Genomic DNA, 9,678 nt, shown 5'->3' with positions numbered 1-9,678 from the left:
TATTATTTACAATGGCCAAATATGGACGCAATCCAAGTGTTCGTCAACAGATGAATGGATAAAGAAGATGTGGCATATATATTTAAAACTCAGCCATTAAAAAAAAGTGAAATTTTGCCATTTGCTACAACATGGATGGACCAGGAGGGTATTATGCTTAGTGAAATCAGACAAAGACAAATATGGTATGTTATTACTTATATGTAGAATCTAAAATATAAAACAAACAAATGAAGATAACAAAACAGAAACAGACTCACAGATATAGAGAACAAACTAGTGGTTACCATGGGGAGAGGACTGGGAGGGAGGCAAGATACGGGGTAGGGGGTTAAGAGACACAAACTACTATGTATAAAATGAATAAGCAACAAGGATATATTGTACAGCACAGGGAATATAGACCATATTTTATAATAACTTTAAATGGAGTATAATCTATAAAAATATTGAATCACTATGTTGTCCACCTGCAACTAATATCATATTGTAAGTCAACTGTACTTTAATTTTAAAATAAATAAATAAATAAAAATGAATGTGATTTAGAGAAGAAGAAAAAAAAGATAGTCCTTGGTTTATGGCCACAGAAATCTAGAGTCTGAATGCTATCAACCAGCTCCCCTTGAATTCACTGAGCCTATTATATGCTATTTCCTGGGAGGCAGATGGGGAGAAGCCAGCCAGGAGCTCACAGCCCAAGAGGAACTCATGGAAGGGAAGCGGAGGGGAGGGAAGGAGAGGGGAGGGGAGGGGCAGGGGAAGGGAGGGCAGGGAAGGCAGAGAACTCAAATACAAGGCCCTCTGGTAAATGTCCAAGGAAAGTGAGTAGAGTCCCAGGAGCTCAGCGAGGACTGGCTCCGTCCACTTAGGAAGGAGGAGGAAGAGATGCGATTTCAGGGGCTGGGGGTCCGAGAGCTGGGGAGAAAGCGAACGCTCTCTTAGCTCTTTCTGAGAAGGCAAGTGTGGTTAATTCAAGAAAATTCTGTCTGAGGAATATAAACAGCCTAAGAGCCAACTTTGGCACCAAGCCGTTTGCAATCCAGCTGTGGAGAGGAGCCCCAGAAGGGCCCAGCGGAGCACTGCAGGGGTGCAGTGCAGGGAACAGCTTCGGAACGTAGCTTGGGGTCAGGCAAGCCTAGGTCTGCGTCCCACGTCTGCCACTGACCGCTGTGCCTCAGCTTCCTTATGAGAATGTTACCTCCTTCACCAGGTTGCTGTCAGGCTTAAAGGAAGATAATAAATCTGAAGTGCTCAGCAGAGAGCCCTGCGCACAGTTTAAGTGCTCAGTAAAAGGCAGCCATTATTATTAAAATAAGTAGGTTGTTCACGGGGCGGGAATCTCTTAGTGTTTTTGAGATTCCAGGGGTGAGAGGGCAGGTTAGTGTACCTAGAGATGAATGTCTGGGTCATACATAATCCACCAACCTGTGTTTCTCCCGGTGGGGTGCCCGGCAGACCACCCCAAGAGACCGTGAGGTTTGGGGTCTGTGGCAGGATCCAGAAATCGGAAGTTTAACAACCCCGCCTCCCCACCCAGTGACGTCAGGCCACTCAAGGCCAAGAACCATTGCTTCAGCGGGGCTCCCCTGGTTTTTGCCTTTCAAAGCAGTGTTTGGATGACTTTCTCATGGAGGCTGAGTGCCTTAACCCTGCCTTCAGTTTCCCGGAGCTGGGACCTTCCATGTGCAGTCAGAAACACACCTGGTTTGGGGATCTCTGAGGGCTGGGACTCAAGGAGACCTTCTGAATAAGGATGCGGTTCAGAAATCTACAGAGGGGCTTCCCTGGTGGCGCAGTGGTTGAGAGTCCGCCGATGCAGGGGACACTGGTTCGTGCTCCAGTCCGGGAAGATCCCACATGCTGCGGAGCGGCTGGGCCCGTGAGCCATGGCCATTGAGCCTGCGCGTCCGGAGCCTGTGCTCCGCAACGGGAGAGACCACAACAGAGGGAGGCCCGCGTACCGCAAAAAAAAAAAAAAAGAAAGAAAGAAAGAAAGAAAGAAAAGAAATCTACAGAGACTTGAACTGCGGGGAACACTCTGCCTTCTGCTTGGGGCCCCCCATAATTCTACCTCCTGAGCTCCTTTGCAACCTATCCCTGTAACCCCTAAACTGTTCCTTGTTTAATTTTTCTCCGTGGCATTTATGACTATTCCACAGGCCACTAGTCTTACTCATTGTGTTTAGTGTCTATCTACCTCCATTAGAATGTAAGCTCTCTGATTATAAGCTTTTGTTTGTTTATTTGCTGTTTTGTTCTGTTTTGGTCTTCTTTGTCCACGCTGTCTCCTTGGGCTTAGACCTGCTGGCTGGCATAGCACAGGCCCTCAATAAATATTCATTGAATGAGCGAATGAGTAGGACAGCTCTAATTCCTTCCTGCCCCAGAAGCTCCCAGTTCAAGAGACAGTACAAACCTGTGTCCCTTCTCCAGCCTTGTCACCAGCTAATCCTTGGGGCAGTGTTGGGGGTCGGGTGGCCTCTATTCTGGGCCTTTAAAAGTTTTCCCCTCTCCCACGCCAGTGTTTTCTTTAATTGCCCCTCTTGTGAGAATAGAGAACATGGCATGGGGCAGGGGCTTTCAGAGCTGGCTAGTCAACAGGCAGTCATTCCCTTTTCTGTCTTCCTCTCTCACATTCCTTTTTAGGGGGCTGAGTGTATCACAGGAAGGCATGTGCAGCCTCAAGATATCCGTCCTATGTTTACATATATAGACAAAGAAATATTTACATACTTGTTATTTTTAGTTATACAAGTAATAGTAACAGCTGAACTTCACTGAGTGTTTACTGAGTGCCAGGCATTGTGCTAAGCATATGCATCTCCTTGTTTAACCCTCTAAGCAACCCCATGCGGTCAGTTGTGTTATTACTGTCATCCCACTTTACAGATGAGCTGCAAGAGCTTCAGTGTCCGATCCAGAGACACATACCTGAGTTTGAAGCTAAACAAGATGGTCTGACTCCAACATACCCCTCATTCCTAACTGCTACAATGACTGCCTCTCTCAAAAGGTGTGCTCATTATCAGAAAGTCAAACAATAAAGAAAGTAAACAGAGGGACTTCCCTGGTGGTCCAGTGGTTAAGACTCTGTGCTTCCAGGGCAGGGGGCACGGGTTCGATCCCTGGTCAGGGAACCAAGATCCCGTGTGGCACAGCCAAAAATCTTTTTAAAATAAATTTTTTAAAAAAAGAAAGTAAACAGGGGGAGCTCCCTTCACTCCCCCAAAGAGGCTGCCGTTAGCTGATAATAGCTTTTATACTAGGGAATTTCTTATACCAGCAGAATATAGGTAAGAACAAGAAGGTCTATATGTCTATAAAAACGCACACCCACCTAGTTAAGTGGTTTTTTTCTTTTCCTACAATAGTAGTTCCAGACCTTTTGTTTCACTTAGTTTTTTCACTCTCTAATAATACATTTTGGACCAGATCTTTAAACTTCAATAAGTGATGCCTCCCCTCTTAGAAGCTATAGGTTGATGTTCTGGCTGCCGAGGCTAAGGATGAAGTGATGTGATGAAGACAAATCTATGGATGAAGCGAGAGGAGGTACATAACATGCTGGCCAGATCGCAGCTGGGCGAGTTTGGACTCTTACAGGCTTAGGAGCTGCCTTTAGAAAGGGGGGCTTGTTTGTTGTTGTTCTTGCTTTTTAGCTTAGGTAGTTCAGGGTACCATCCTGTTGGCTGAGAAACGAATAGGCTTCCCTGCCTGTATCAGCGGATCTCAAAGCCAAGCTCTCCTGGGCAGCCCCAGGTAACCTCCTGGAGACTGGGCTCAAGGGAGCCGAGGGGCTTCCATTCTAAGGATCCTTAAGTATTACACCCATAATTCATTGCTCAGCTTCCAGGCATAGCTACTGTGCTAGCCACCAAACTCCTGGCAGTAGTTCATTTAATCTGCAAAACCCTACCAGGTATTTCACTCTCCCCACCTTACAAATGAGAAACTAGGGCTTCCCTGGTGGTGCAGTGGTTGAGAGTCCGCCTGCCAGTGCAGGGGACATGGGTTCGTGCCCCGGTCCGGGAGGATCCCACATGCCTCGGAGCAGCTAGGCCCGTGAGCCATGGCCGCTGAGCCTGCGCGTCCGGAGCCTGTGCTCCGCAACGGGAGAGGCCACAACAGTGAGAGGCCTGCGTACCGCAAAAAACAAAAAAAAAAACAAAAAAAATGAGAAACTGATACTCAGAGAAGTTAATAACCTACCCCGGATCGCACAGCTAGTAAGAGGCAGCGCTGTGCCTTTCTCACTAAGGCCTCAACGGATCGCAGCAGAAGGTTGGAGCTGGTTGAAATCTAACTCTGGCCCCTTCTTCCATATAAATGAAGCACACAGCCCAGGGCCCTAACAAAGTTGGCTGCAGGCCACACAGCAGGTGTGAGGAACTGACTGAGGTTCCGGTTTTTCAGACTCTATTTGTTATGAAAGACCTCCAGGGAAGTTGGTAGAACTGAATGGAGTAGCGTCAGTTCTGCATATCCTGGTAGCCCAGAGGCATTGGAGTAACTGACTTCCTGAAGAGGACTTGCCCACAGTAAAACAAAATTAAGCCGTGTGTCAATATGAAGCCAAGGCAGAAGGGATCGTAATCTATAACTTCCTCCAAAGAGAAAGGTCCTACACCTGCCAAGGGGAGTCAGCTGATAGAGCTGCCCCGAGGGGGAGTATGGGGTGTGGGGGATATTATTACTGGAAACCTAAGACACCAGAAACTCATCCTTCAAATAGATCCACTCACTCCAGCTGGCCATTTTTACCAACAGGGACCATCCTTGAATCTGGAGCCCCTAATTAAATCCCTCCACCCCAATCTGCCAAAGCCACATGTATAGCCACCTAGAAGTACTTCTCCCCCCAGTTTATTCTTTTCTGTTAAAAGCAAACAAAACCCTCTGCCCAAAGAGGTGTAGACTAGGATGTCCTTCAATAGGAGATCCAGATAAATAAATTATGCCAAATCCGTACCATGGAATGTTCTGAGGCCCCCCGCAAAAGACTAAAGGGCATCTGGAAGATAAGAGCACTGAGACTTACTAGTAAATGGAAAAAACGAAGTTGCAGAATGATAAGCAGAATACATAACTGAAAATATGGTAAATATACAAAAAGAGTATCACAACTTCATAAGGAAAAATTCGGAAAATACAGAAAAGTAGGGGGGATCACACACCCCCGCACAGACCTCCCACCCTGAAAAAAAGAACCCTTGTTAATATTTGCTATATTTCTCTCAGGCCTCCTGGCTAGAAGTGGTCGTGTTACATCAGGTGGTGGTCAGCACACACTGGAGTGTGACCAGAGCTCAAATCCCAGCTCTTCCACCCCTACCTGGGAGAGCCTCACTCTGCGTGCGAATCTGTTCTGCGGAAGTCATTCCACCTTCTTGGGATGGTTGTATTGATTAAATGAGGCCAAATATGTAAAGCACTGAGTGCCTAGCAAACAGCACTCAATAAATGCAGCTGTCGTTGTCCTTTGTAACCTGCCATTTCCCTCAATATTTTAACATAATTGATTTTGAACATCATTCAGAATCTTTGAAAACGTCACACGTGATGGCTGCTGAATGTACCGATTTCTTCACCATTCTCTTATGAGAAATGTTTTGGCTGCTTCCATTTTTACCTTCGTATAAATAGCCCTGTGATGAACACTATTGTAAGTAGAGCTTTACGTCCCCCATGTTTTGAAGATTTTCCTTACGATCATTTCCCAGAAGTGGAATTACTAGGCCAAAGGGTAATCACCATTTTCAGGCTTCATCGGCGCAAGGCCTGATTGCACAAAACGGGCCATATTTCCTGGACGTAACCTCCCCCACCTCCTTACCATCCCCAGAGCCTCCCTGCCCCCCACCAGGATGGCCTTCTGCTCCCCGGAGAGGACACCTGGCTGCCGCCACCTCCCTTGCCTCCTTCAGTGGCCGAGCTTCTCCCCTCTGCCCATGTAAACCCTCCCTGCTTTCAGTTCTTACACCTCTCCTTGGCCCACCCTGACTGCTGGGCCCTCAACCATCTCCCCTTCCTCTGGGTTTCCCAGCCCCCTGAATCTATAACCAAGTCCAGCCTGACTCATGGACCCTCTTTCCCTTTCAAGATTCAGATTTGGGTCCCTAACACCCAGACAGTAAGCTCCTGAGGTCAGGAATGAAGCCCTGGGCTCTTCTTCCTTCCCCTCTCAGCCCTGGAGTGAGCAGTACAGTGCTAGGATCTGAGTTCCCATTGGGCAAGATGTCTTCCTAGGGTCAGCTGTGGTCCAGGCTAGGCACTATGGCTGCAGGGACCTTAGGAGCTGGCTCCTCCCTCGCTCGGGGCGGGGAGAGGGAAACATAAATAATCGAGTGTAACCATGAAGGACAGGGGTTTTGATACAAGTTCATAATAGAGGAGAGAGAAGGGAGGGTGTCAGCTCAACCTGGTGGGCTCTGCTCAGGCTGTGAACCTTGCTGGATGTCTTGCCGTGTGACCCTGAACAAGTCATTTAACCTCTCTGAACCTGGATGCCCCCTTCTGTACCAGGCTCTCTCCACTGGGATGTAGTGAGGTTAAATCAGTTATTCAGGTGAACTTGCTTAGCCAGAGGTATGCAGCAGGTGCTCACTAAATGTTTGCTCCTGGTGAGGGCTCCATACAGACTTGTGGATTAATAAAGGGGCTGCACCGGCAGGGTGCTTGCAGCCATGGGACTCAAGCATCTCAGCAGGCCTGTTCTTCTCGCTTGGGGACTAGGTTGCTGGATGCCTATTTCTTCCACTGACGGGCGAGTTTCTTGCAGGTTCTGGCCACCTGGGTCTCCACACCAGAGTCTGGAGGGGTATGTGGAAGGGTTGGCATCATGCTTACAAACAGTCTACTCGTGAATCACCTCTGCCTCCGGTGCAGTGCAGCAGTGGGATGGAATGTTGAAATGCCTCCTTTTACATCCATTTTCTGAACTCGTGACAAGCCTGCTCCCATCCCGGTTGCAAATCCTCCCCCCTAGCAGGCAGAACCTTGCATGAGGCCCAAGGAACAGAGGCTTCCGGGGGTGATGTCACTCAGAGCTCAAGGAACACCAAGGGCACCAAGCTGGGCTCTCCAGTTATTCATCCTCCCTGCAGTCAAGGCGGGCTCTGAGCAGGCCCATCCCTGCAACAGATGTGGCTCAAGGTTATGGCCAAGGTCAGGCCTGTTATGTGTCCTTTAGTGGTGGGGGTGGTGCAGAGATCACTGGCCTCAAGTTTGGATTTAAAGCTGAGAGAATCCTTAGACACCATCTAATTCAACCACCCTCCCCTTTGTAGAGGGGGAAACTGAGGCTCAGAAAGGTCAAGAGATCTGGCCAAACTCACACAGCTATGGCATGGGTTATAAAGCTAGGACTTGCTCTTTCCAAACCCCACAGTTACAAGAATTCTCATCAACCTCTTCTCTATCTGGGGTTACCTCTCAACCCACCCCTACCCCTATATACACCAATCACTATAATACTGATAATAGGGGTACCATCTATTGGATAAGCTCCTGAAGGAAGCACTGGGGCTAAATGTTTAGGATGTATTGTCTAATTTAAACCTTTCAACACCTCTAGGAGTTGTAAAATAACTCCTTGCTAGTCCAAGTGTGGTCTGTGGCCAGCAGCAACAGTATCACCTGCAAGTTGGTTGGAAATGCAGACTCTCCAGCCCCAGGAGGAGAATCTGCATTTCAGCAGGCTTCCAGGTGATCTTAGGCACAATCAAGTTTGAGAAGCACCGCCAAAACTCCTCCCACTTTAAAGACAGGAAACGTAGCATGGAGCAGGGGAGTGACTCCCACAATGTCCCACAGCAGGTGAGAGGCGGAGCCCTGGCTGGTGGAACCTTAGGCAGTGCCCTGGCTCTGAAGTCTTGAGGTTTAGGAATGTTTTCCCACTAGTTCTAGGCCAGAGGAGGTAGGATTCCAGACCCCACCTTCCCCAGGAGCAAGGAAGTTACTGATAGAAGGAATATCCCAAGCATTTTACACGGTACTTTCAAGTATATTATTTTGTTTTTACTTTACAACTTGTTAATTATCCCAACTTTACTAAGAAGAAACTGTCCCTTGGAAGAGTCTAAGCCATTTGTACAAGACTGCACTGCTGGCCAATTCCAGAGTCTGGGCCCGACGCTTGTCTCCTTTACTCCAGAACGCAATCACTGTTTCTCCAAGCACAGAGTGGCATCCCAGTGGCAGGAGAAGTGACTGTAGGTGGAATACAGATGAAAGTCTATTTGAATTGTCATATATTTTAATTTCTACTACAAAAAACCACGATTAGATTATTAAACCTCAGAGACTACTGTTTAGGACAAAATATGGGTTGGTTTTTTGTTTGTTTGTTTAATGAGTCTCTGAAAAATCAATTTCAGGAATGATAGAGGAGGTGGTACTCAGATATTGCAAAGTCCATGAAGGTGGTAAAAGACTGGAGTGTGGGACACAGCTCCAGGCACCACACAGCAGGGGTGGCGGGGGAAGGGGGGAGAGAAAACCAGCAGCCAGAGAGATCTCTACTCAGAGGCTGTAGATTTTTCACATATAGGTGGTTTTCTCCCCATGGCCTTCCCATCCTCACTGCCCCCAGAGTCTTAGTATGGAGCAAATACAATGCTCACTTAAGGGCACACACTCCCCATTTTTAAAAAAAGACCAAGTTTTACCAGCCATTTATCTTTCTAGCCAGAATCTCTATGGTGAAGCTGGAGGGACCACAAACTTGCTCCTTCTAACATCCTCCCACACCCAGCCCACTTCCTGTAGCTTTCAAGGATGCCCCATGCCCATCCAGGCCAGACTTGAAATGCTGCAGGGGGTAGGCTAGGAGTGGGGGTAAAAATCCCCCTCGCATCCTTCAGAAATAGTCTGTGGCTCCCCAGTGGAGGGGAAGAACTGCATCTTTGCTTTCAAGTGTTTGCTCTCTTCCATCTCTTCCTTTCTCTAACCATGTCCACAGCCACTCTTTTTCGGTCAGACCTTTGAACTTTGAGTAAATGGACATTCTCTGCTGCACCCCCGTTTCATTCAGGGATCACAAGTAAAGAGTTCTGGCAAATGAACAAAAATCTTCTAGGAATTCAGAAAACAGTTATAGTAAGGAACAAGGACTGTTATCTTAGAAAAGATAAGGTGGGAAAGGGACAAGATGACCATCTTCAAATATTTCAAAGAGGGTCTAGGTTTAGACAGTATTTCTCCAGACCTGGAAGCAAAGAGTGGAAAATACAGGGAAGCCAGCTTCAGCTCTTCGTCCTTCGTCAACTGTAAAATGGGGGCAATAGTGCTTACATCACAGGGAGGTTGTGAGGATTAAGTGAAGGGCTCAGGACATACCTGACATCTCATAAAAATCACAGGATATGCTTGTTTCCTTTTTTGGCCTCATTCAAAAATGCCTCATGAGGCAGTAAGCTCCCTCCCTGGAAAATTTCAAAATAGAATTACAATTCCTTACTGCCAAGATTCTGTGCTTCCGTGCTGCCTGTGACTTTTCATAAAGAAAAATACTGGCTCACACGGAGCCCTCACCATGCTCCAGCAGGCAGAGAAGGGCTTTTTGTAGGTACTTCATTTAATCTTCTCATCAGCCCTATGAGGTAGGTACTATTATTATCTCTCCCCGCCCCTGCCCCGTTTTTTTTTTTTCACATGAGACGACTGTGGCTTCGAGAG

Source organism: Mesoplodon densirostris, chromosome 1 (assembly GCF_025265405.1).
Source record: "Mesoplodon densirostris isolate mMesDen1 chromosome 1, mMesDen1 primary haplotype, whole genome shotgun sequence".
NCBI lineage: Eukaryota > Metazoa > Chordata > Mammalia > Artiodactyla > Ziphiidae > Mesoplodon > Mesoplodon densirostris.
Note: the sequence above shows the minus strand (reverse complement) of the source record.